Consider the following 26,049-nt stretch of genomic DNA (forward strand, 5'->3'; position numbering starts at 1 on the left):
CTTTTTTACATAAACGTGTAGACAAAACATGTTTTACTTTGGCTGTGAGTACAGCCCTAAGCTGGGGATCCATCACAAAGTCGTCCAAGCAGAAGTATTTCAGAGAAGCAGCTGACATCCGTAACAAAAACAAAATCTATTCAACAGGATAATAAAGAGACCAGATAAAGAAACGTTTCTTGCACAGAAATACAAATAATATTTACTAAAATTTCACAAGTCTGAGCAGGTTTGCCAGTTATTCTAAATTTTTTTTTTTAAACAAAGAACAATAGCATTTTTAGCTTTAAGACTAGGTAGTCATCATTACTGAGCTCCTGCAATGAGTAAGCCAGGTGCTGTGCTAGGCATCTGGTATATGTAATCTCAACTTAATCTTTCTCATATCCCTGCAAGGTAGGCACCGTTGCTTCCACTGACAGACAAGAAACCACGGCTCAGACTGGACAAACCACAAAGTCACAATGTTAAGATATGACTCTACTGGGATTCCACCCAAGATATGGCTGACCCCAAAACCCAAAGTTGCTGCTACCTTCTGCCCAGCAGTACCACTAAGAAATCATAACCAGAAATTACAACAATGGAATTGTTTCCTAAGTACAGAGGATCAGCTCTAAGGTCAGAAGCTCTAGATTTTAATTGTGCTTCTATTGAGTGGTGGTTTCCCCCAAATTAATGGAGATGAAAACAGTATTTAACCTCCTAAGGTTGAGGGGAAAATCATATAAAAAAGCCCTGGTCGAGGCACTTTTCGAAACATGTAAGCACTATTTGTATTTGCTATTATTACCTTCCTCTTCAAGCCTCAGCTGGTGAACAGCACCTGGGGAAATCCACCCACAGGGCAGCAAATTACCTTGATGAGGCCTGAGCAACACAGAGCCTGGAGCCCAAGAGAACGAAACTTAAGGGGTGAGGAATGGAGGGGGCTTGGGTACAGTCTCTGCTCAGTGTACCTTCTCAGGCACTAGAGAAATAAAATAATGGTTGTGGGCAAGCTCTGTGCCAGGCACAGCCACAGTTCACTGGGCAAGCTGCTGGCCCCAGTTAGTCAGTCAGGTAAGAATGGATGGAAGCCCCTGCCTTCAGGCAAGCTCACGTCTACCCTGTGGTAAAGGAAATTCAGACTAAACAAGCTACCGCCCAACATGAACCTCACCCTTTTTCATCAACTTTCCCTACTCACTCATGCCCGCCCACACCACCACACACACAGAGATGGGGAGGGTTTTCCATGGAACAGGGGGTGCCCAGATTCGACCAAGCACTTGAGGCCTGTTCATCCCCATTAGGAAACTCTATAGTGGTCCAGAGTGGGAGCAGAATTTTAAACATGGACAATTCAATACAGTGACCTCCAGAACAGAGAAGGTTCATTTCAGTACAAAGGAAGGTTGAAGACGGTGAAAAAGAAAATCAAGATTTGACTCCATAAAAATTTTATAATTCTATAGGACTAAAAACAAAACTAAAAGATAAACCAAATAGAAATTAGAGGTGAAAAAAATGAGGTCAAAATATGTGCAGTAATGACGAAAGAGGATTAATAAGTAAAATACACAGTCTATGACAAATGAGAAAAATACGAATCCCCTATAATAAATAATAAAAGGCAAAGTTCAAGAACAGTTTGTTTAACAGGAAATGCAGTCAACAGTCATATAAACATGTTTGATCTCATTAATATCAAGCAAAACAGAAAAACGAAGCATTTTTTCTCCTAGAAAACTGCCAAATATTATTAAAATGAGAATAGCACTCTGCTACTGGTGGCAAAAATTAGTACACACTTTTTTGGCAACTGATAGCAATATCAATCAAGATACCCATATGCATGACCATCCTCTTGTTCTACTTCTGGTCATCTATGATAAAAATAAAAATGATCTGAAAGAAAATGCTGACTGCCTAAGATGCTCATCAAATACTGAAAACAGACTCTGCAATCAGATTAAATAAATCACAAAATATCCCTAGACAGAATATTTTACAGTCCTTAGAAATAACATTTACAATTATCTTTGTAGTGTGGGGAAAGGCAAATAAAACAATGATAAGTAAAACACAAATCATATACTTAGAATACTTCAAATATTCTAAGTAAAATATATAAATTTATAAAAAATATGAAAATATATAAATATATATATAAATATATAAATTTATTAAAAATATATAAATTTTTTAAATGGACAGAAACACAGCAACGTAGTTGGGTCTTTGTGCGGTAGGATAACTGTTTTTTACTACATCTTTATGGTTTTCCTATACTACTAAAATCTTCAATAAGGTGCATCTCACTCTTGTAATTACAAAAAAATGTAAGTAACAATCTCCCTGCAAACCCACAACAATAGAAGGAAATCCAACAACCCTCCAAACCACTCCCACAATTACCCAAGCGTGCAGCAGGCAGGTAAGGCAGTAAACTGAGGGGAGAGAGGCTTTGTTTTAAATCTGGGCCTAGAAAAACAGGAGGCATCTTGATGTGAAAACAAAAACTTTTCATCTTCCACTTGTCAAAGCCTATTTTGGAAATTCATTAACCAAAACATTTTCCATCAGAGGATTTAAACCCACACACCAAAATTATCTCCACAGAATAAACTAGTTAAGCAAGCAGGAAGTTTACCAGCAACACCCTAAAAATTAACAATTGTTTTTACAGCTCTGATAAAGCCAGCCAGCTCATGTTGGTACACAATGTAACACAAACAACCTCTCCAGTGAGTCCTCTGAACAGGAGTGCAAGAAGTCCTTATCATAAGGGTTTTCCTTGGCAAGAATAACAGATGCCAAGGAAATTGAGCCTTTTGGGGTTCACCCTCCTAAAAGCTGATTTTATAATCTTAGAGATAGCATCAATTATCTGCCTTCGTCTTCACAAACCTATCAGGCAGGGTTTCTCCACTTCAGCATTCCTGTCAGTGCAATTCCTTACAATTCCTTGCTCTGTTCCATGCACTGCAGGGCGTTCAGCAGCATCCCTGGACTCTGCTCACTAAATGTCAGTCCTCCCTCCATCCCCAGTTGCAACACGAAGAAGGTTTCCTGACATCACCAAATGACTCCCACAGGGCAAAATCACCCTAGCTGAAAACCAGTGGTACAAATCATGTGCTCTCATTGCCCGAATTTTACAAAGGAGGAAACAGACACAGCGAGGCCCATCTAATTTCAAAGCTCGAGATCCAAAACTCGGTACTGTAAGGGTGCACAGGTAGGAGGCGTATCTTCTGGTATAACTTATGATACACACCCATCTTTTCTACTTGGGTCCCTATGCATCCACCCCCACGGAGCCTGGTTGAGTCGGCCTTGGTGCACACCATTCACATAAATCATTTCTCTCATCATGTAAACATTTATGGATAATGCCAGATAAGAGTCTGGCAACAAAGGCACAGTCATGGCCTTCAACAAGTATATAATCTATTTGAAAAAATAAGACATAGCCATGGAGAAGCTATTTGGAGTACCAGTTTTGAAGAACACTCTTTCCTCACCCGTAATATGGAGACGATGTCAGGGCTGATCTCATAATTCACTGAAAGAGTACGAATCAAGTTCTTTTCACGAAACAGGATTTCAAAAAACAGCTAGATACCAAATGCCTGGCAATATATAGGCACCAGCACTGGACGGATTAGAGTATCTCAAAAATCACTGGGCTGGCATGAACCCTCTAAAACACCCTGAACCCACCACCCCTTGGTACTTGAGCATTTGAAAATCCAAAAATTGAATACCTGCTTCCAGCAGAGTTTGCTCTCAGCAAAGGTTTCCTGAACAGCTTCAAGCAGGCCTGGAGGAAAGAAAAGGAAGGATTCAAACAAAGAGAAGAGCCAGGAGTAGGAGAAAAGGTGGAGTGGACTCAAAGCACTCCGGAGGAGAAGAGCCTGGGCCTCAACCCAGCAGGACAAGGGAAGACAAGGGTGGGAAAAAAGGTCAAGACCAAAAGAGGTCACCAGGTGACCTCTAGGTGACCTGTAGTGACGCTGACCAGGCTAGACCCAAGAAATACTTCTCCTAAAAAAGTAACCAAGGGCTGCTACAGCTTTGTAGCACCACTATGAAGGTGGAGAACTTAATTTCTCAGACTAAAAGGTTAGCATTCCCTGAGGACAATAAGCAGATGCTTGCTTTAAATTTACGAAAGTGATAATTTTCCAGAACAATGAGTCAATCTGCCCTAAAAGTAAATCCAAATAGGTTCTTTCCCAAGTCCATAGGTCCTCCTGTTCTCTAAGGGCAGCAGCCCAACACAAGGAAACAAGAGCCCAGGGTAGCCAGATTTCCTGATTTTAAAATCTGGATTTCAATTAGGTGAAATCTCCCAAATTTTAAGTATTGGCCTAAGTTTCTTTAAATACCCTGGAGGTCAAACCAAACCTATCTCCCTGCAGTCTCCACCCCAGGGCCCCCAGTACAAAAACCCTGCTGTTAGCCATAGCCCACAGAAGGTCAAGTAAATCTTTCTGGGGCAGGCAGGGCAGCCTCATATCCAAGGTATATTTGGAAGATCTCTCCGGCAATGTGTCCTAGAACACAGGGAAGAAACTAACTGTAGAGTGTGTAGAGCCTTCAGCAATGGACTGTAGAAAGGCCCCATAGCGCACCCCCGGCTGAATACAAACCGGCCCTCAGGTGACACCTCAAAATATCCACTGGCCAGGGGCACCTGGGTGACACAGTCGGTTAAGCGTGTGACTCGTGACTTCGACTCAGGTCATGATCTCATAGATCATGAGATGGGGCCCCATCTCGGGCTCTGCACTCAGTGAGAATTCAGCTTGGGGATTCTCTCCCTCTGCTCCAGCCTCCACCCTCCGCCCTCCCCACCCTGCTCACTCTCTCAATCTCTCTCTCTCTCTCAAATAAATAAATAAATCTTAAAAAAATAGATATCCATAGGCCCTAAGTGACCAATGGGCTACTTACAATTAAGCAGTTACCAAAAATGGGAGAATTCCACACATCAGTTTACCTCCTCATTTCCCCATTTTAAAAACATACAGTAGTCACGGATTGCATGGAGCACTGGGTGTGGTGAAAAAAACAATGAATACTGTTACGCTGAAAAGAAATAAAAAATTAAAAAACAAAACAAAACAAAACCCATACAGTAGTATGGTGACTAACATAACATAATAAATAAATAAATAATAAAAAACAGCCCCCACTCACTGCCTCATTACAGACAGCCCTCCTCTGCTGTCCTGTCCACCACCCCCCATCCCCTGCAGTATATTCAATAAACTTCTACCTCCTTTGTTCTGCCTCAGGCGAATTCTTTCACTGCTTGTGCCACTGGCTTTGACCCAATCGTCACCTCCTATCTGGGGGTCCTCATCTGCTCAGGAGAGACATCCCACTTAAGACACCACAGGGTCAAAAAAAAAAAAAAAAAAAAAAAGACACCACAGGGTCTACATCAGAGCTGACAGGGATGTGAACAAAGGCCATGGCGGAGGTGATAGAGCGTGATTCAAAAAATGTATGAGAGGCAAAAATAACAGTGCTGGTGGCCAGGAGAGGGTCCCTAGGATACCAGACACAAACCTGACCCATGGCAAATTTTGACAATGAAGGGGAGTTTTTAAGACCAGAGGGAAATAGGCTTAAATGTACACTCTTTGACCTCTGAGAACAGGGCCATCCTCATGGACTTGTAACCTGTGTCATCACACAGGACTCCATGCTCAGAAAAGCTCCATGCTTGGTTTAGTGTTCTGCTGTCATCATTTTGAGATTCTTAATTTAACTTTGAACTTGTGTTTTGTAAGTGAGGTCTGATGGGGAAATGGAGCATGCATGTGAGCAGAGGAGATCCTGCTCAGTATGTGTGGCCACATTCTTACAGTTTGCCATGACCCAGAGCACAGAATTTCTGTGGATTCATGAGGCATGGGAGCCCAGCAAGACTAGTTCAAGGTAAGTACCTTACAAAGACAACTAAGTGAGCAGGTAGGTGGGTGTTGACAGCTCCCAGAAGCCATGCTTTCCATTCAAAGGAATCACAACTTCCTTTGCATATAGAAACAAAGCAATATCTTTCTAAGATACAAAACCAACAAGAGAATCCTATCATATCCTCTTACTCCTATTACATCCCTGTATTAGCTGATCCTGCACACTGAAAATGGCATAGAAGGAAAAGGAAATATAAGGCAACCCATGGTTCTTTTTCCTTTCAGTCCTTCCTTAAAGCCAGCCCTTCCCTCCATAAGACAAAGACTAATAGAATGAAGGTATCAAGAAGTGAATAAGAGTAGTCAGTTATCTGTGGGTACTGTTTCCACATTCTGGTAAGAACAATACACATATGCACATACAAATTACAAAATCTGAAGTGTGTGATTTCAGTAATTCTGCAGATGTGTCAGATAAACTTATATGTGCATTTAACGTTAGACGTGCACCATATAAAGAGTACAAATCATGCTAATAATTTAATTTTTTAATTTCTCTTCACTTAGAACAATATTAAATAGCAAACATGAGGATAAGTCAAGGGAGAGAGTGTAGAAGGAAAAGCTTTTTATGCTAGTACCTTTAACATTGCTTTTTTCGTGCTTTTTGAACAAGGGGAAACACATTTTCATTTTACACAGGGCTCCACAAATTCTGTGGCCGGCCCACTGAGAACCATTGCAGTCAAGAATATCATGCCTAAAATGTTACACATGGGGCACCTAGGTGGCATAGTGGTTGACTGTCCAATTCTTGGTTTCAGCTCAAGTCATGAGCTCAGGGTGGTAAGATCGAGCCCCATGACAGGCTCCACACTGGGTGTGGGGCCTGCTTGGGATTCTCTCTTACCTCTCCCTCTGCCCCCCCCCCAGGCCCCACCCCACCACATGCTCATGCATTCTCTCTCTCAAGTAAGTAAATTAAATCTTTAAAAAAGAAATAAAATGCTACACACACCTGGATAAGTTCCTCCAGATGTCCTCCAAAGTAACCCTCAAAAGACCCACTTATGGACTGATGGCGGTGATGATTTTTACTTCCATGCTCTTAGTTACTGAATCACTCTTCCCTTTTCTCCCAGGCCCCTCACGTCATCACAACAACACATCTGCTGAAACAGCGCAAGCCTTTGTTTTTCCAACTAAAGATGGCCCTAGAGACAATCAGTGATAGTGAAGACTATAGAAGACCTTTCCCAGAGCAGCATCTAAGGCAGAGACCTCTCTGCTGGGCATGCCCCTTCTACAGAGTGCTTCCCCAAGCTCTGGCACTGCGGTTTTCACCAAACTCAAGCTGTTTCTCACCACTCCAAGTGCTCAGGCTTCCCCTGGGAAGTGGTTCTGTGTAAGTCTGGCTGTCTAAAAAGGCCTCCTTCAAATACAGTCAAGTTTTCCTTTGTCTCACTTCATTCTCCTCTTCTGTTTGGTACCACCACTTTCCACTTCAATAAATTAATTTCCTGCCTGGAGACACATCCTGGGAAATGTGTCAGTTTGTATTGTTTAGATGAGAGACTTCTGTCATTCTTTCAAATTTTTCCTCTGCACCAATAATCCTGAGAGCCAGCCTCTCAGGAGCCTGAGTGTCTTGTCTATGAATTTCCTTTCACAGCCTCCTATTAGACTGAAAAAATGCAGAATGCCTGCGGTGAACTTACTCAACTCTTAACCCTTCCGATCACATCTTTTTATATTTCCCCATCCTTTCTTCTAGCCCATCTAAAGAAGGGCTCTTACGGAGTTCAGGGCTAACCGGCCACTCTCCGCCTGATTGTTAATGCTGCTTTAACATAACCCCCACCCCCAACCTGTACCTAATTCACACCAAACTATCACAGCATGCCTCTCCTGGTGTGATTCCTTGAAAGGCACCGCCTACGGTGCATCCCCTCCCTTGCAATCCTGTTTTTTGCACTCTGGACTACATCTCTACTGGGCTACTGAAACTGCACTCTCCAAGTCCATGAATGACCTGATGGCTGGACCAGGAGCAGTTTCTCAGACCCATCCTTCTAACGGGTCTGTTGTGCCAGATGGCAAGGACGGTCCACATGTGTGGGGTCTGCTTCTTCCCTCTGCTACCACCATCTTCCCCTTCTCTGGTGGCTCCTGCTCTTCCTCTTTTAATAAATTTCATTAGCCTGATCATGTCTAAATGTCAAGAGTTCCTTGAAGGATATGTACTCACTTCTATTTTTATTCTACATCTTCTTCAAAATAGGTAGAGATGATTAAGAGATACAAACTTCTAGTGGTAAATAAATAAGTCACAGAGATTGTAAGTACAGCAGAGGGAAAGTGGTCAACAATATTGTAACAACAGTGTTTGGTGACAGATGGTAACTACATCTATTGTAGGGAGCACTGCAGAATGTACAGAATTGTCAAATTGCTAAGGTGTGCACCTGAGAATAATGTAACATTGAAAGTCAACTATCTTCCAATAAAAAATTTAAATAAAAATAAAATTGGCAATATTTGATATATTGTACACAGCATAACAAAGAGCAAATAACTAAATTTTCAATTTTGTTTTTTTAGTTTCTGAAGTATTTTATGGTTTGTTGTGTTTCTGCAGATTATGGGCATTTCTCTAAGATTTCCAAAAGTAAATCCAATGAAAGATGAGCTATACTCACTACTTTTCCATTACAGAGGACATCTCTCCTTGATATTAAAAACTTTCATGGCCTAGAAATAATTGATTGAGATTAGATTCAAACAAACTTCAGCGTGCCACATTCTGTCATTACCCTTGCCCCATCTTTTCTAGTCTTTTCAAAATACTTGATTATAAAAATGCTAATAAATATATATACTGTTTAAAAAAAAAGAGTTCCCTGAAGGCACCATACTTGCTTCTCTTTTTATTTTACACCTTCTCCTTTAGTGAGTTCATCTATTCTTACTCATTATATATAACAGCTCCATGGAAACGATCCATCAATATAGGATTTTGCATAAACTCCAAATCTAAATTTCAATTTTTTTCTTTAAAAAGATTTTATTTGACAGAGTGTGAGAGAGAGGGAGAGAAAGGACAAGCAGAGTGGCAGGCAGAAGGAGAAGGAGAAGCAGGCTTCCCGCTGAGCAAGGAGCCTGATGTAGGGCTCAATCCCAGGACCCTAGGATCACAACCTGAGCCAAAGGCAGACGCTTAGTGACCAAGCCACACAGGAGCGCCTAAATTTCAAATTCTTAACATCTTCATGTGGATAAAATCAACTAACAGATCTTAATGGCTTTTAACATGCCAAGTACAGAAGTAAGCCAGAGGCAGTAATACGAAGTGGTTGAAGATACTGACCCTCAAGACTGTATGTACCTGCATTTAAATACACTCCAACAGAGGATAGTCCAAGATGGCAGAGGAGCACAAGACCTTAGTTACGTCAGGTCCCAGGAATTCAGCTAGATAAAAATCAAATCATTCTGAACACCTGTGAACTCAACTGGATATCTAAGAAGGAATAGTTGCAACTCTGCAAATAGAAGTGATCACATTCTGCAAGAATGACAAGACAGAAAACTCACATCAAAAAAGAGAACAAGAGGCAATACTGACTGCCAGGGATCTAATCAGTATGGACATAAGTGAGATGTCAGAACTAGAGCCCAGAATAATGATTATAAAGATACTAGGTGGGCTTGAAAAAAAAGCACAGAAGACACTAAAGAATCCCTTTCTGGAGAAATAAAAGGACTAAAATCTAATCAAGTCAAAATTTAAAAGGCTATTAATGAGATGCAATAAAAAATGGAGGGGCGCCTGGGTGGCTCAGTGGGTTAAAGCCTCTGCCTTCGGCTCAGGTCATGTTCCCAGGGTCCTGGGATCAAGCCCCGCATCGGGCTCTCTGCTCAGCAGGGAGCCTGCTTCCTCCTCTCTCTCTCTGCCTGCCTCTCTGCCAACTTGTGATCTCTGTCTGTCAATAAATAAAATCTTTAAAAAAATAAAAATAAAAATAAAAAATGGAGGCTGTAACTGCTAGGATATAGTCTACATCTCTCTTCTGAAGAGAGAGTTAGTGCTACAGAAGACAAAATGATGGAGAATAAATAAGCTAAGAAAAAGAAAGATAAACAACTAGAGGATTATGAAGAGAGAATTCAAAAGATAAATGATACCATAAAGCAAAACAGTATCGGAATAATTGGGATCCCAGAAAAAGATGAAAGAGAGAGAGAGGGGCAGAAGATATATTCAAGCAAACTACAGCAGAAAACTTCCCTAAATCTGGAGAAGGAAATAGGCATTCAAGTCCAGGAGGCAAACAGAATCCCCCTCAAAATCAATAAAAACAAGTCAACACCCCAACATATAGTAGTGAAACTTGCAAATCTCAGAAACAAAGAGAAAATCCTGAAAGCAGCTCAGGACAAGAGGCCCATAACTTACAAGGGTAGAAACATTAGATTGGCAGCAGACCTATCCACAGAGACTTGGCAGGCCAGAAAGGACTGGCATGATATATTCAGGGTGCCAAAGGAGAAAAGTATGTAGCCAAGAACACTTTATCTAGCTAGGATGTCATACAAAATAAATGGTGTGATAAAAAGCTTCCAAGACAAAGAGAAACAAAGAATTAGGGATCGCTAAACCAGCTCTGCAAGAAATAATAAAAGGGATCCTTTAAGCGAAGAGAGAGCCCAAAAGTAATATAGACCAGAAAGGAACAGAGAGATTATACAGAAAAAGTGACTTTATGTGTAATACAATGGCATGAAATTCACATCTTTCAATAGTTACTCTAAATGTAAATGGGCTAAATAGCCTAATCAAAAGACACAGGGAATTAGACTTGCTTAAAAAAGCAAGACCCACTGATATGTTGTCTGCAAGAGACTCATTTTAGACCCAAAGTCACCTCCAGATTGAAAGTGAGGGGATGGAAAACAATTTATCATGCTAATGGACAGCCAAAAAAACAAAAACAAAAACAAAAAAAAAAAACTGGGATAGCAACTGCAATCCTTATATCAGACAAATTAGATTATAAACCAAAGACTGTAATAAGAGATGAGTAAGAACACTATAACCTACTGAAAGGGTCTATCCAATAAGATCTAACAACAGTAAATATTTATGCCCTTAAACTGGGAGCAGCCAATTATATAAATAATTGATGACAAAATCAAAGAAACACATTCATAATATGTTTCAACACCCTACTCACTGCAATGGGCAGACCATCTAAGCAGAAGATCAACAAGGAAAAACAGGCTTTGAATGATACTCTGAACCAGATGGACTTCACAGATATATTCATATTCATATATTCAGAGCATTCCACCCTAAAGCAACAGAATACACATTCTTCTTCAGTGCGAACAGAACATTCCTCAGAATAGATCACATCCTGGGTCACAAATCAGGTCTCAACCATTACCAAAAGACTGGGATCATTTCCTGCATATTTTTGGACCATAATGTTTGGAAATTGGAACTCAATCACAAGAGGAAATTCGGAAAGAACTCAAATGCCTGGAGACTAAAGAGCATCCCACTAAAGGATGAATGGGTAAACCTGGAAATTAAAGAAGAATTTTTTTTTTAATTCATGTAAATAAATGAAAATGAAATACAAATGTTCAAAACCTTTGGGATAAAGCAAAGGCAGTCCTAAGAGGGAAACATAAAGCAATACAAACCAAGAAACAAGAAGGGTGTCCAGTGGAACAGAGTAGAGAGCCCAGATATGGACCCTCAACTCTATGATCAAATAATCTTCGACAAAGCAGGAAAAAAGATACAGTGGAAAAAAGACAGTCTCTTCAACAAATGGTGCTGGGAAAACTGGACAGTTATGTATAAAAGAATGAAACTTGACCATTCTCTTACACCATACACAAAGATAAACTTGAAATGGATAAAAGACGTCTACGTGAGGCAGGAATCTATCAAAATCCTAGAAGAGAACATAGGCAGCAACCTCATCGACATCGACCACAGCAACTTCTTTCAAGACCTGTCGCCAAAGGCAAAGAAAACAAAAGTGAAACTTTTGTTGTTAGAACTTCATCAAGATCAAGTTTCTGCACAGCAAAGGAAAAAGTCAACAAAACAAAGAAGCAACCTACAGAATAGGAGAAGATATTCGCAAATGACAATACAGACAAAGGGCTGATATCCAAGACCTATAAACAACTCCTCAAACTCAACACACACCACACAAAACAGATAATCATGTTAAAAAATGGGCAGAAGACATGAACAGACACTTCTCCAAAGAAGACATACAATGGCTAACAGACACATGAAAAAATGTTCATCATCTCTAGCCATCAGGGAGATTCAAATCAAAACCACATTGAGATACCACCTGACACCAGTCAGAATGGCCAACATTAACAAGACAGTAAACAACGTGGAGAGATGTGGAGAAAGGGGAACCCTCTTACACTGTTGGTGGGAATGCAAGTTAGTGCAGCCACTTTCAAAAACAGTGTGGAGATTCCTTAAGAAATTAAAAATAGAGCCACCCTATGACCCTGCAACTGCACTATGGGGTATTTATGCCAAAGATACAGATGTAGTGAAAAGAAGGGTCATCTGTACCCCCATGTTCATAGCAGCAATGGCCAGTCGCCAGACTGTGGAAAGAACCAAGATGCCCTTCAACAGATGAATGGATAAAGAAGATATGGTCCATATATACAATGGAGTATTAGGCCTCCATCAGAAAGGATGAATACCCAACTTTTGTACCAACATGGATGGGATTGGAGGAGATTATGTTGAGTGAAATAAGTCAAGCAGAGAGAATCAATTATCATATGGTTTCACTTACTTGTGCATTTGAAATAACATGGAGGTCACTGGGAGATGGAGAGGAGAAGGGGATTGTGGGAAATCGGAGGGGGAGGCAAACCATGAGAGACTGTGGACTCTGAGAAACAAACTGAGGGTTTTGGAGGGGAGGGGAGTGGGGGGGTTGGGTGAGCCTGGTGGTCGGTATTAAGGAGGGCACATATTTCATGGAGCACTAGGTGTGGTGCAGAAACAATGAATTTTGGAACACTGAAAAAAAATTTTTTTTAAAAAGAAAGAAAGAAACAAGAAAGGTCTCAAATACACAACCTAACCTTATACCTAAAGAAGCTGGAGAAAGAACAGTAAATAAACCCTAAATCCAGCAGGAGAAGAGAAATAATAAAGATCAGAGCAGAAATCAATGAGCTAGAAACCAAAAGAAGAGTAGAACAGGAGCTGGTTCTTTGAAAGAATAAGATAATTAATCATTAAATAATAAGAATAAGATTGATTAACCCTTTCCTGGACTTAGCAAAAAGAAAAGAGGAAGTATCGAAATAAAGTCATGAGTGGAAGAAGAGAATACAATTACAAGTACATATTATGAGCAACAATATGCTAACAAATTAGGCAACCTAGAAGAAAAGGATGCATTCCTAGAGACATATAAACTACCAAAACTGAAACAGGAAGATAGAGAACCTGAACAGACCCATAATCAGCAAAGAAAGTGGGGCACCTGGGTGGCTCAGTGGGTTAAGCCTCTGCCTTCAGCTCAGGTCGTGATCTCAGGGTCCTGGGATAGAGCCCCGCATCGGGCTCTCTGCTCAGCAGGGAGCCTACTTCCCCCTCTCTCTCCGCCTGCCTCTCTGCCTACTTGTCATCTCTGTCTGTCAAATAAATAAATAAGGTCTTAAAAAATTAAAAAAAAAAAAAAAGTCAGCAAAGAAAGTGGAGCAGTAATCAAAAATCTCCCAACGAACAAGAGTCCAGGCCCGGATGGCTTCCCAGCAGAATCTACCAAACAGTTAAAGAAGAATTAATACCTATTCTCTGAAGCTGTTTCAAAATATATGAATGGAAGAAAAACTTCCAAACTCATTCTAGGAGGCTAGCATTACCTTGATCCCAAAACCAGACAAAGACCCCAGCAATAAGAAGAATGACAGACCAATATCCCTGATGAACAAAGATGCAAAAATTATCACCAAGATATAGCTAATAGGATCCAACAGTACATTAAAGGGATTTTCACCACAACCAAGTGGTATTTATTCCTGGGCTGCAAGGGTGATTCAACATCCACAAATCAATGTCATACATCACATTTATTTAAAAAAAAAAAAAAAAGGACAAGAACCATATGATCCTCTCCACAGATACAGAAAAAGCATTTGACAAAATACAACATCCTCTTTTGAGAAAAACTCTGCATTGCAGGGATAGAGGAAACATACTTCAATATCATAAAAGCCATCTATGAAAAACCCACAGCAAATATCATCCTCAATGAGGAAACACTGAGAGCTTTTCCCCTAAGTTCAGGAACACAGCAGGGATGTCCACTCTCACCACTATTCTTCCACATAGTAGTCCTAGCCTCAGCAATCAGACAACAAAAAGAAATAAAAGGCATCTGAATCAGCAAGGAAGTCAAACTCCATTCTTTGCAGATGACATGATACACTATGTAGAAAACCCAAAAGACTCCAAGCCAAAATTGCTAGCACTCGTGCAGGAATTCAGCAACATGGCAGGATATAAAATCAATGCACACAAATCAGTTGCATTTCTATACAGTAACAATGAGAGAGAAGAAAGAGAAATTAAAGAGTCGATCCCATTTACAATTACACCAAAAACCATAAGATACCTAGAAATAAACCTCACCAAAGAAGTAAAAGGATCTGTATTCTGAAAACTACAGAACACTTATGAAAGAAATTGAGGAAGGCACAAAGAAATGGAAAAACATTCCATGCTCATGGACTGGAAGAACAAATATTGTTGAAATGTCAATGCTGCCCAAAGCAATCTGCATATCCCATGTAATCCCTATCAAAATACCATCAACATTTTTCACAGAGCTGAAACAAACAATCCTAAAATTTGTATGGAACCAGGAAAGACTCTGTGTACCCAAGTAATTCTGAAAAAGAAAACCGAATCTGGAGGCATCACAATTTTGGACTTCAAGCTCTATTACAAAGCTGTCATCAGCAAGACAATATGGTACTGGCACAAAAACAGACACACAGATCAATTGTACCAAACTGAGAACCCAGAAATGGATCCTCAACTCTACGGTCGTCTAATCTTCGACAAAGCAGGAAAGAATACCCAATGGAAAAAAGACAGTCTCCTCAAGAAATGGTACTGGGAAAATTGGACATGCAGAAGAATGAAACTGGACCATTTCTTTACAAGCTACACAAAAATAGATTCAAAATAGATGAAACGCCTCAATGTGAGGCAGGAATCCATCAAAATCCTAGAGGAGAACACAGGCAGCAACCTCTGTGACCTTGGCCATAGCTACTTCTTGCTAGACATGTCTTCACAGGCAAAAATGAACTACTGGGACTTCATCAAGTTAAAAAGCTTTTGCACAGCAAAGGATACAGGAGACAAAACCAAAAGACAACTGACAGAATGGGAGAAGATATTTGCAAACGACATATCAGATAAAGGGCTAGTATCCAAAATCTATAAAGAGCTTAGCAAACTCAACACCCAAAGAACAAATAATCCAATCAAGAAATGGGCAGAGGACATGAACAGACATTTCTGCAAAGAAGACATCCAGATGGCCAACAGACACATGAAAAAATGCTCAACATCACGTGGCATCACAGAAATACAAATCAAAACTACAATGAGCTACCACCTCACACCAGTCAGAATGACTAAAATTAACAAGTCAGGAAATGACAGGTGTTGGTGAAGATGAAGAGAAAGGGGAACCCTCTTACACTGTTGGTGGGAATGCAACCTGGGGAAGCCACTCTGGAAAACAGTATGGAGGTTCCTCAAAAAGTTCAAAACAGAGCTATCCTATAACCCTGCAACTGCATTACTGGGTATTTACCCCAAAGATACAAATGCAGTGATCCAAAGAGGCACCTGCACCCTTATGTTTATAGCAGCAATCTCCACAGTAGCCAAACTATGGAAAGAGCCTAGATGTCCATCAACAGATGAATGGATAAAGAAGACGCGGCGTACATACACCCACACCCACACACTCACACGGGAATACTACTCAGCCATCAAAGAGAATGAAACCTTGCCACTTACAACAGTGTGGATAGAACTAGAGGGTATTATGTTAAGGGAAATAAATCTGAGAAAGACAATTATATGATCTCACTCACATGGAATTTGAGAAACAAAACAGGGAAGCATAGGGGAAGAGAGGAAAAAATAAAACATGACAAAATCAGAGAGGGAGACAAACCACAAGAGACTTAATCATAGGAAACAAACTGGAAGTGCTGGAGGGAGGTGGGTAGAGGGATGGGGTAATTGGGTGATGGACATTAAGGAGGTCATGTGATATAATGAGCACTGGGTCTTATATAAGACTGATGATGAATCACTGTCCTCTACCTCTGAAACTAATAATACATTTTATGTTAATTAATTGAATTTAAATTTAAAAAGTACTGTGTCCAACATGCCCAATTTAGGGAAATTTGTCTAGCCTCTCTGTGGCTCAGATCCATCTGTAGTCTAGGAATAACAACAATACCTTTCCTTTGGACTGATATAGGTATTAAACCCAAGTTAAAATATGTAAGGTGCTTAGAGCAGTACTTGGTACATACCAAGTGTGTGCAAGCATTAGCTATTACTATTATTGTTACTGTTATTCCAAAAACCTAGTAAGACAAGTACTATTACTTTACCCATTTATATAATGAGAAGAAAAAGGTAAGTTATGGGTCATGATGGAATCTCCAACTCCAGGTGTTCAATTCTTAATTCATCCTACTTCCCATTAAAACTCAACTTTCACTTGCGTGCCATTTTTCTTAAGATTTTATTTATTTTATTTGAGAGCGAGAAAGAGAGAGCCCACACACACACACGTGAGTGGTGGGAGGGGCAGAAGGAGAGGGAGCGAAACCCAAGCAGACTCTGCACTGAGCATGCAGCCCAACATGGGGCTCAATCTTAGGATCCTGAGATCATGACCTGAGCCAAAAACCAAGAGTCAGATGCTTAACTGACTGAGCCATCCATGTATCCTGATGCTCGATTAATGGTGTTTTGCCCCTCTCCCACCCCTCACCACTTATATTCCAATAGCATCCAACATACTATTTCTAAAGTCATCTTTATAACGTAATTTTCATAATTCTCCCCACTTTTAAAAAAAATCTCATTTAAAGCATAATCTTGTCGCTCTCTTAATCCTCTAAGGGCTGACTCCATTACAGCTCTTAATATGGATCTCTGTACCTTATCTTTCTCTAAAATTAATTTCACTACACTACATTTCACAGCAAAGCCCAGCATGCTCATCTCTCTCCGTCGCCCCACCATTGTTGCCTCCTCAACATCTCCTACTCCTTCAAGACTCATTCAAATCCCACCTCCTTTAAGGATCCCACCTAACTCAACCCTTTATTTGAGTGACTGATCTACCTCATCTGATCTTCCCACACCTACCTCCCAAAGACCCAACAAACTGATTTTTTGAACTTTAATGCTTTTTATATTTCAGGACTAATGCATGAATGTTATAAAATAAACATTAATGTGCTTTTTAAAAAAAATTTAAAAAATTAAAAAAATTAAAAAAAATTAAAGCCCCTTTCATCTTCCCTGACATGCTTGGCTCTCATGAGTCACCCATTTAATAATTTTCCATGTATTAACAAATATAAACTATACAGAACTGCTTGGCTGTTTTGCTTAATATATAATAGACATACTATAAGTCAACATTTTTTTCCAACCATTTTAACCGCTAAACAGTAGTCTAAATCTGTTTTTTATTATGGGCCATTTCCTTTCTGCCCCCATCTCCCATATGTGAATATTCCCCAGGGTACAGGCTATGTTTTGTTCTTACATCTGCAAGAGGACCTCATTCCAAGGCCAAGAATTCCTTAAACAATATATTATCATATTTAGTCCTCATAACCACCCAAGTATTCCCATTTCACAGAAGACAAAAGCACAAAGCCAATAGGGACAAGGGATTCTAATCTACACTTATCTGACTCTGGAGTCCACACCCTTCGTCCCCAGGCTATAGCTAATAAATTTTTCGTAAGGACATCCTCTTTCAAACAAAGTTGGAAGACAGAAGAGCTCCAAGTATTCTGGTGTAGGTGGGTAGAGCTGAGGAGAAGAGATGGGCACTGGCCAAATGGCAATTACACGCAGGCCAGTGGTTACAGCTATAAAGCTAATATACCATTTAGTCCTTCGATCTGTGTTTACTGAGAACCTACCAGAAGTTGAATTACTTGCCTCATCCTCTACAGGCTCCCCATTACACTCTCCCTCAGGAGTAGCTGCCACCATTTGTTGAAAGTCTCTGTGCCTAATGTGCCATTATTATTTCTATTAATAATTTCTAACTATTTTGAAATTATTTCTAAAAATTCTATGAGACAAATATCAGCACCACCATTTTAAATATGGGAAAACCGAGACCCGGAGAAGTTAAATCATTTGCCAATACTAGATTATAATAAATAACAAAGCCAGGATTCAAGCTGAGGGTCTGTGTGGCTTTAGACTGACCCCTCTTTTGTTAAACAGAATGCTGCTTTTCAACTCTTAGAGAAAAGATGAACTATGACTTTTTAAAATTTAGACTCAGGATTACATTTGGCTACAAGTAACAGACCCAACCTCTGTGGTCTAACCAAATAGAGATTTTCTTTTTCTCCCAGAAAGTCAAGAAATGGGCAAACAAGGTCTGGTATAGCAGTTCCAAAATGCCATCAGCTTCTCAGCCTACTTAACCCTTAAGCTTCTTGTGTTTGGTCACAAGATGGCTTCTCCACTTAGAAAACAGCCTTCAGGGGCACCTTGGTGGCTCAGTCGGTTAAGCGTCAGCCTTCAGCTCAGGTCATGATCTCAGGGTCCTGGGATCCAGCAGGCTCCCTGCTCAGTGGGGAGTCTGCTTCTCTCTCTCTCCCTCTGCTTCCTCCCCCCTGCTCATGCTCTGTCTCTATCTATCTCTCCCAAATAAAGAAATAAAATCTTAAAAAAGAAAAAGAAAACAGCCTTCATGTTCCAAGGAAGAAAAAAGTACAAAGGCCAAAAGGTGAGCTCAGAGAACCCATCCTCTTATAAGAACTTTTGAAAGTGGGGAGGGAGTCCAACCCACCTACTTCCAACCCATTGGCCAAGACTACAGCACTTAGACACCCTACAAGGGATCCTGGAAAAATTAAGTTTTTTGTTGTTTCTTTTTTTTTTTTTTTTCCCCAAAGTGGCCACGGTGGTAAATTAAACAAATGGGGTTAGCTGTAGGGAAGACATCAGTGGGATGGATTCTGGTGGCATCTAGCTGGGTCTGCCCCATATGGTGACATAGAACACAAGTCACCCTAGAGAATCAAGGTACTCTGGGGAGAAAAAAAGCATTGAAAGAATCTTAATTCCCTATTTAGAAGCTTTCTGGTTGCGCAAAGTTAAAAACCGATGGGGGTGTGAAAGAATCCATAGCCGCTGACCCAGAAGAAAAACAAAGAGAACCAGGTGACTTCACACAAATCCTTCTGGCCATCTCACTGGTTCAATGGGAGTGTTCCCTCAGAGTCCTCCACTATTTCCCTTCCTCCCACTCACTCACTTCCCAGTTAATATAGAGGAGACCCTACAGGCTCACTGGACTCCTCTATCATTCATAAAGAGTAGTAGAGCATGTCCAAATTCTGATTCAGACAAAGTAAAACCCTCTACTATGTGTTGTTATAAGTAGCAGCATCTTTAGACACAGATAATGGTCGCAGAAACATGACTTATGCAACAACGGCAGTTACACCAACAAGTTAGAATATTAAGAAAGTAGGCCATCGAGTTCTAGCCTTGTTTTCACTTTCTCCCAAATAAAGTCAACTCCATAAACTGTCCTTGCAAAAACCTCATAAAACTCTGTGGTGGTGAGATGACATCTGTACAAGTATTACAGAGAGAAAGGTGACAAAGGGCCAGCAAGAAAGGACTGGATCCTGCAAGCTAGATCCTACATATAGAGATATAAGATAACGTAGGCGTCTTTAGTGATATGGTAGAGCACTACATGTATAGCATGAAAGAATTAACACCCTTCCCATTGGGCCTCCTCCTTCTTCCCAAGAACCTCCTTGCCTGCCTAAAGAATTTGGCCACTGGGATGCCTGGGTGGCTCAATCGGTTAAGTGGCTGCCTTCAGCTCAGTTCATATCCTAGGGTCCTGGGATCGAGTCCCACATGAGGCTCCTTGCTCGGCAGGGAGCCTACACTCTCTCCCTCTGCCTGCCACTCTGCCTGCTTGTGCTGTCTCTATCAAATAAATAGATAAAATCTTTTTTAAAAAAAATTTGGCCACTCGTTTATGAATGGGCTTGTCGATGAAAACAGCATCTTTACTCTCTCCTACCAGGTAAAATTAAGTTTGCCCTTGTTAACACACACGCACACACAAACACACACACACACACACACACACACACACACACACACAGAATCAGCACACCTGCTCTCCTGAACTTACATCTATTTTATGTCAAATGCTTGATTTCCCAAATTTAAGAGAGATGTAAAAACAGCTAGCCTTCCTCTGGAGTTCAGGGGGTGTCCATGAAATCTAGAGCCAGCCCCAAACTTGACAGTACTTGATCTTCTTCCTCCAGGATTCACAGTTGAGCTCATAGCCTTTGCCAGAATGACTGATGTTGACTACAATTCAAGTTTGTACAATTCCTTCAGTCTTGGACATTTTTAGGTACATCCCTGTACAAAAACCACCAAATGATCCTTCTATTCTTAACTCATTATACTTGCCAACAAAAACAAGAATTTGCATGTGGGCCAGTCAAAATGTGAGTCACAGCAAGTTCTGGGGAGACACAAAACCCAAGTCCAGTCACAAACTGTGACACCACACCCACCAGGACCACACTCAGGGTCCAAAGCCACATTTCAAAAATACAAGCTCTTCAATGGGTATAGACCGGTATACACTTCACTCAGACCCTCCTCTCCCCAACAAAGGTGCCTAACAAGTGTGCAAACTTCAAACTCCTGGGGGAGCCCATTTTTTAATCTAAAATCCAGTTGTTTGGCATTTTAGAGCCTTCAAAATGGAAAAAAATATTAAAGCAAAAGTAATTCTCACCACTTGGCCTTTTGAAATATTGTCGTCCACTTACACCAAACTGGCATCAATAATGACAAGGTTTAAAATAAACAGCGTAAAAGAAATAGAAGAGTCTTTGTATTTTCTGTAGGGTGGGTTGGTTCAGTTTGATTTTTTTTAAGCCATTACCTCCAATGAATAAAGCATCAGTCTTTGTGGTTGTAACATATGTGACAAAAGCTCTTCGCTTTTTTGACTAGGAAAAAGGTTCTGACATGCATGGTTAAGAGTTTGAGGGAAAAAATGGCATAATAAACTAGAGCTGAATCAACTGCACAAGTCCAGAGCAATTTTAGGACAGTGTCCATTTTTGGACAGTTTGATGACTGATTTAACTGTGAAATTATCAACCTTTAGTTGAAGGGAACTGGTGGCCAGAAGACACTTTGTTCCATTTATCCCCAAACAACACCCAGTGTCACTAATCTCAACAGCTTTGCATCTCATACTTACACCCATCTGTTCAACTACAGCTAAAAAAAATAATAATAATAATCCCAGCTCACTGAAATATTTCTGATTGGCTGCTCAATTGTGACTTTTTTTACTTAATTTCAGAACTAATATGGCTTTCTAGGGAAATCTCTAGGAATAAATAGGCCATCATCATGCAATATCTCTTGCCTATCTTTCCACTCTGAAGCAGTATTTCTTTAATAAAGAATCAAGACACACACCCAGTATAAATGAATAGCCATTCTTTCACTCCTCGTTTTGAAAAGGTAATTCAGATCAGGTCAGAAATGTAATAATATCTTTGAAAAGACAGAATCAGATGAATGAGGTCTTCTTTCAGTTAACAGTTTGAACAATGTACTATTCGGAATTTGAGAATCTTTTTCGAAGAGCGAGTAAATGTGGGTCAGAGGGGAGAGGGAGAGAGAGAGAATCCCAACGAGACTCCCCACCGAGTGGGGAGCCTAGTGTGGGCTCAATCCCAGGATCCCGAGATCATGATGTGAATCAAAACCAACTAAGCCACGCAGGCACCCTGGAAACCTTTTTAAATGGAAGATGAAAAACTCAACAGGTTAATTTTAATATAACAAACTACCAAGATAATCTAAATTAACTATAAAAATACAAATATTTCCTGAATATGAAAGGCATGTTTTTAACAAGGAGTCAGCTAGTTGGTAAGAGGGGAAAAGTGACCTTGTTCTCATTTATCTCATGCTGGTACAGTGAGTAACAAAAAGACTACATAAGCAGTTAAGCTCTCTCTCACTGAACTTGTTTCCAAAAAATGTCTATGATGCCCTTGAAATTAGGCACTATTGATCTGGAACTACATTGTGCCCTTCATTTCAAGTCAACATCTACCTGCCCACAAAGGCCAGATTATCCTATTTTTTTAAAGTAGCTATCGGAAGTATAGTTGCTGGCTAAAGAGAATTTAACCAAAACCTGATCTTACCCTTCTCAATGACTCAATTTATCTTTCAAATTCTGTCCTTTAGAAGTACTTTGTTTTACTATACCATATCTGCCTTATAAACACAGGGAAAGGGAAATAAATATTGTTAAAATTAAGTACATAAAGTAAGTGTTATTACTCAAACTGCAAATGAAATTTAAAACATTAGCATATTCAAGTCTCTAAGCCAGGACTAGTTTCCCTGAAAGAAAGCGTGAACTAGAATTTGGCACATCAACGCAACACCGTAAAGACGCTCTTTACTTGACTGGTGATTACAAACTGCACTTTTGAACACTCTATCAACCAAGGCTCTAGTGAGCTCACATTAACCCCCAGGAATTCTACATTACCTCCTCTTTCCCACTGAAAAAGTACACTAGAAAATACAGTGTGTTTTATGTACTTCCCATAGAACATAAATAGAAAAGACCCATTTCACAGCCATTAAGTAACTGCTATTTCTTAGCCCCAAAACACAAACCAAAATTAAAATGGCCTTAACTTTTCCAGGAAAACACACCTTCCCTTTGCAAAAAGACTGCTCCTTATCCACCCTGTACTAAATTTTTTCAAGAACCAAGAATACTACAGACCCAGGTGTTTTATAAACAACAGCAAAACAAAACACTTCTTTCTAGCTCTGAAATCTGACTGTCATCAGCTAGAAAGATGGAGAACCTGGTCTATGAAGTCCTGTGTTCCCTACTTCTCTCCATGGGTTTATAAGACTTAATGTGGCTTTTCTTTCTTTCCTCGCCTCCTGGAAATTCTCTTTCATTCAAGGCACCTGGGATGCAGCTTTTGCATCACTATAAAGTTCACACCTGACCTGGCAACAGAAGGATCCTCACTGCTGAGGAACAGTGATGAATGAAAAGGGAAACTTGACTCCCAAGTCTCAGCCCATACGTGGTGTTTTGTTTTGTTTTTTCTTCTTCTCCAAAAGAAAGAGCCTCAAGCACTGATAAGTGAGGGTTCTGAATCAGTTTATGGAGTTAATTCTGTTCCCCAGAAAGTCAATCACAACGGATTAGCGACCTGGGTACACAAGATCTCCCAACAGGAAAAAGGTTTCAAACAGGAAATAAACAAAAATCAGAATTCTATACTTCCACTTCTCAAAATATCTTTTCCTCCCAACAGCCAACTGCTTTTCCTAACTTCCAAACTTGGACACTAAATCAAGTTCTTCTATTGCTCTCTGCACTTCTTATTGAAAGGAAGGATTTGTTTTGGGTCCCACATGTTGAAAAAGCCATGCTCCTGTAATTAAGAGTTTGTACGCCCCGCCTTCCACCCCATTTCCCTGTGAAAACTCTCTTTTCCAAAAATGATCCCTGAAAATGCAACTACAAGCCCTCATCATTTTCTCAGGCAGCCACAGGGAGCAGATCTGAAGATTCTCAGCAGCTTTCCTAACCCCTCCAGATCACAGTTGGCCATGAAAGAAATTCTGTTAAAATGTCAGAGTAAAAAGGAATTGGGAGTTTTAGAAGTGTGCCCCCAAGAGACGAGTTTTCCTACAGCTCATAATTAAAACACCCCAAGTGAATTTCTCACATCCTGACTAGACCATATAAGAGGACATTTTTACACTGATATATAAGAATATTAAGAATAACAACGATACTCTTTCATTTAAATAACCGTGTAACAGGCCACAGAGAAACTAAAAAAATACAAACCTTTCGTTCTCTCTCAAGGGGCATAATTTTTGAGTCGAAATTTTATAAACTTGTGACATTTTTTTTTTTTTTTACTTGTGACATTTTTAAATACCGCCCCCCAACACACACACACACACACACACACACACACACACACGTTCTCTAATCGGGGTTCTCAAGTATTACTGGGAGACCACGGCGTGGGGGTCTAAGGACACAGACAATACCTTACATGTCCACCGTGGAGGTACTTTTCACATATGTGCTTGCTGGGAGCCCCAGGAGTTAAGCCCTTTCCCCCCAAAAAGTTCCCGTTCCCCCGGGGAAACAGGAGTGAGTTGGAAAGGAAATCGAACCGGGGAAGAGGAGGAGCAGCTGCAACACCCAGCTGCAACCACACAACGGTGCCCCTTCCCTCCGGTCTGAGACGAGCCAAACGCCCTTACCTGGGGGGTGGAGAGCCGCCGGCACTACTTCCAAAAGTTCTGGTTCACCTTCCGTCCGAGTTCAAAGCCCCGGCGCGGCGGCCCCGCCGCAGGCTCTCAGCCCGAACCCTTTCCCGTCCCGCTCCCGCCTTCCCCACCCCGCCGGCCCTACACCATGTCAGGAATCCGGGCAGGCACCGAGCTGGGAGCTGACATCACTCCCAGTTCCAGGTACCTCCCCCTCCCCCCTCCCACTCGCCTTCTCTCCTCCCTCCCCGCGGGAATTAGCCAAAGAGCGTTCGCAAGGGGGTGGGGCCGGCCGCACCCGGGCGCCCGCCGATTGGGCCGGGGCGCCGTCAGTCAGAGGAGGCAACTAATTTTATACATTCCTCGCCGAGCGAGACTGGGGCTGGGAGTGGGTGGTGGTTGGGGGGAGATGCTGCCTTTCCTGCTATCTTTAAGAAAAGAAGGTGATGGTATGGGGAAGAGCCTTGCGGGTCGTGTTTTGAACTAATCTCGGCGCATTTACTACCACCCAGAGCGGAAACGAAACTAACCCACCCCAGCCCCCTTTCTAAGGAAAAACAATTGCCTCTGTGTCACGGGCAAGTACGAGTCCCGCGGCGCGTGGAGCAGAAAATGGCTAGCTTTAAGTCATGCAAATAAAGGAAGCCGCCCGCTCTCTCCTCTGCCCTTTTATCTTGGGGCTGCTGGGTGTTCCCTTAGATGGGGAATTGAGAACTTCAAAAGCTCCGGAAAGGTTTGGAAGAGAATCGTAGAAACCCCGACCCAGCTCTGAATTGTTAACTGGTGGCGTTATCAGCCATGGGCTGCTTTTGCTTTTAGTGGTGAGAATCACACCACCCAAGCTTTCGGGCAATTAAAATTGAATCTCCGAAGTAAGAAAAATCACTGTTTACCTTTTTAAGTACCTTGAGGCTGTTGCTTTCGTGCACTTCTAAGGGGGGGGGGGGGCGAATCTCACAATTGACTTGAACAAGCCACATGAGAATAATGACTGTTGAATGGAGCCAATTGCAGTGGCTGAGCTATCAATTAAGAATTAACTAACATTTACTCTGGACGGATATCATGCTGTATAATCCCCTTGGCTAACAGAACAGAATGATTCTCAGGAGACAGTTCTTTCAATTTGCCTAATATCTGATCCAAGGCAGAACTGAATGGTGAACCGTTGTTCTATTTATATTAGATAACATATTATCCATTACCTTCTGGAAATGTAGTGAATTAAGTATTGGCTTTCTGTTGGTTTGTATTGTTTGGTTTTTTCATTGATGACAACATCCCCCACATTTCACCAGTCTGCCAAAAGCTGTAGACAGATGCACAGAGTCAAACATTGATCAAACTTGATCCTCACAACCATCCTGTAAAATGTTATTAGCCCCACTTTAACATAAAGAATCAAAGGTTCAGCCA

General features: G+C 40.9%; 1 protein-coding gene across 7 annotated transcripts in view; it reads right to left on the bottom strand.

Annotated features, from left to right (window-relative positions):
• The window catches only part of PPFIBP1 (PPFIA binding protein 1), a 176,424-nt gene extending 151,536 nt beyond the window's left edge, over positions 1–24,888 (bottom strand). For 6 of the 7 annotated variants that reach the window (XM_080812011.1, XM_080812009.1, XM_080812010.1 and 3 more), the window contains exons 1-2: positions 24,628–24,863; positions 3,753–3,808 (exon numbers count right to left, since the gene is read on the bottom strand). The gene's annotated coding sequence lies outside the window, so the exon portion shown is untranslated. Of the gene's footprint in view, positions 1–3,752; positions 3,809–24,627 lie in introns of all 7 variants that reach the window. The other variant, XM_080812005.1, reaches the window with a different exon arrangement.
• Positions 24,889–26,049: the final 1,161 nt, after the last annotated feature.

The sequence above is a fragment of the Martes martes genome (genome assembly GCF_963455335.1).
Source record: "Martes martes genome assembly, chromosome: 8".
Taxonomy (NCBI): domain Eukaryota; kingdom Metazoa; phylum Chordata; class Mammalia; order Carnivora; family Mustelidae; genus Martes; species Martes martes.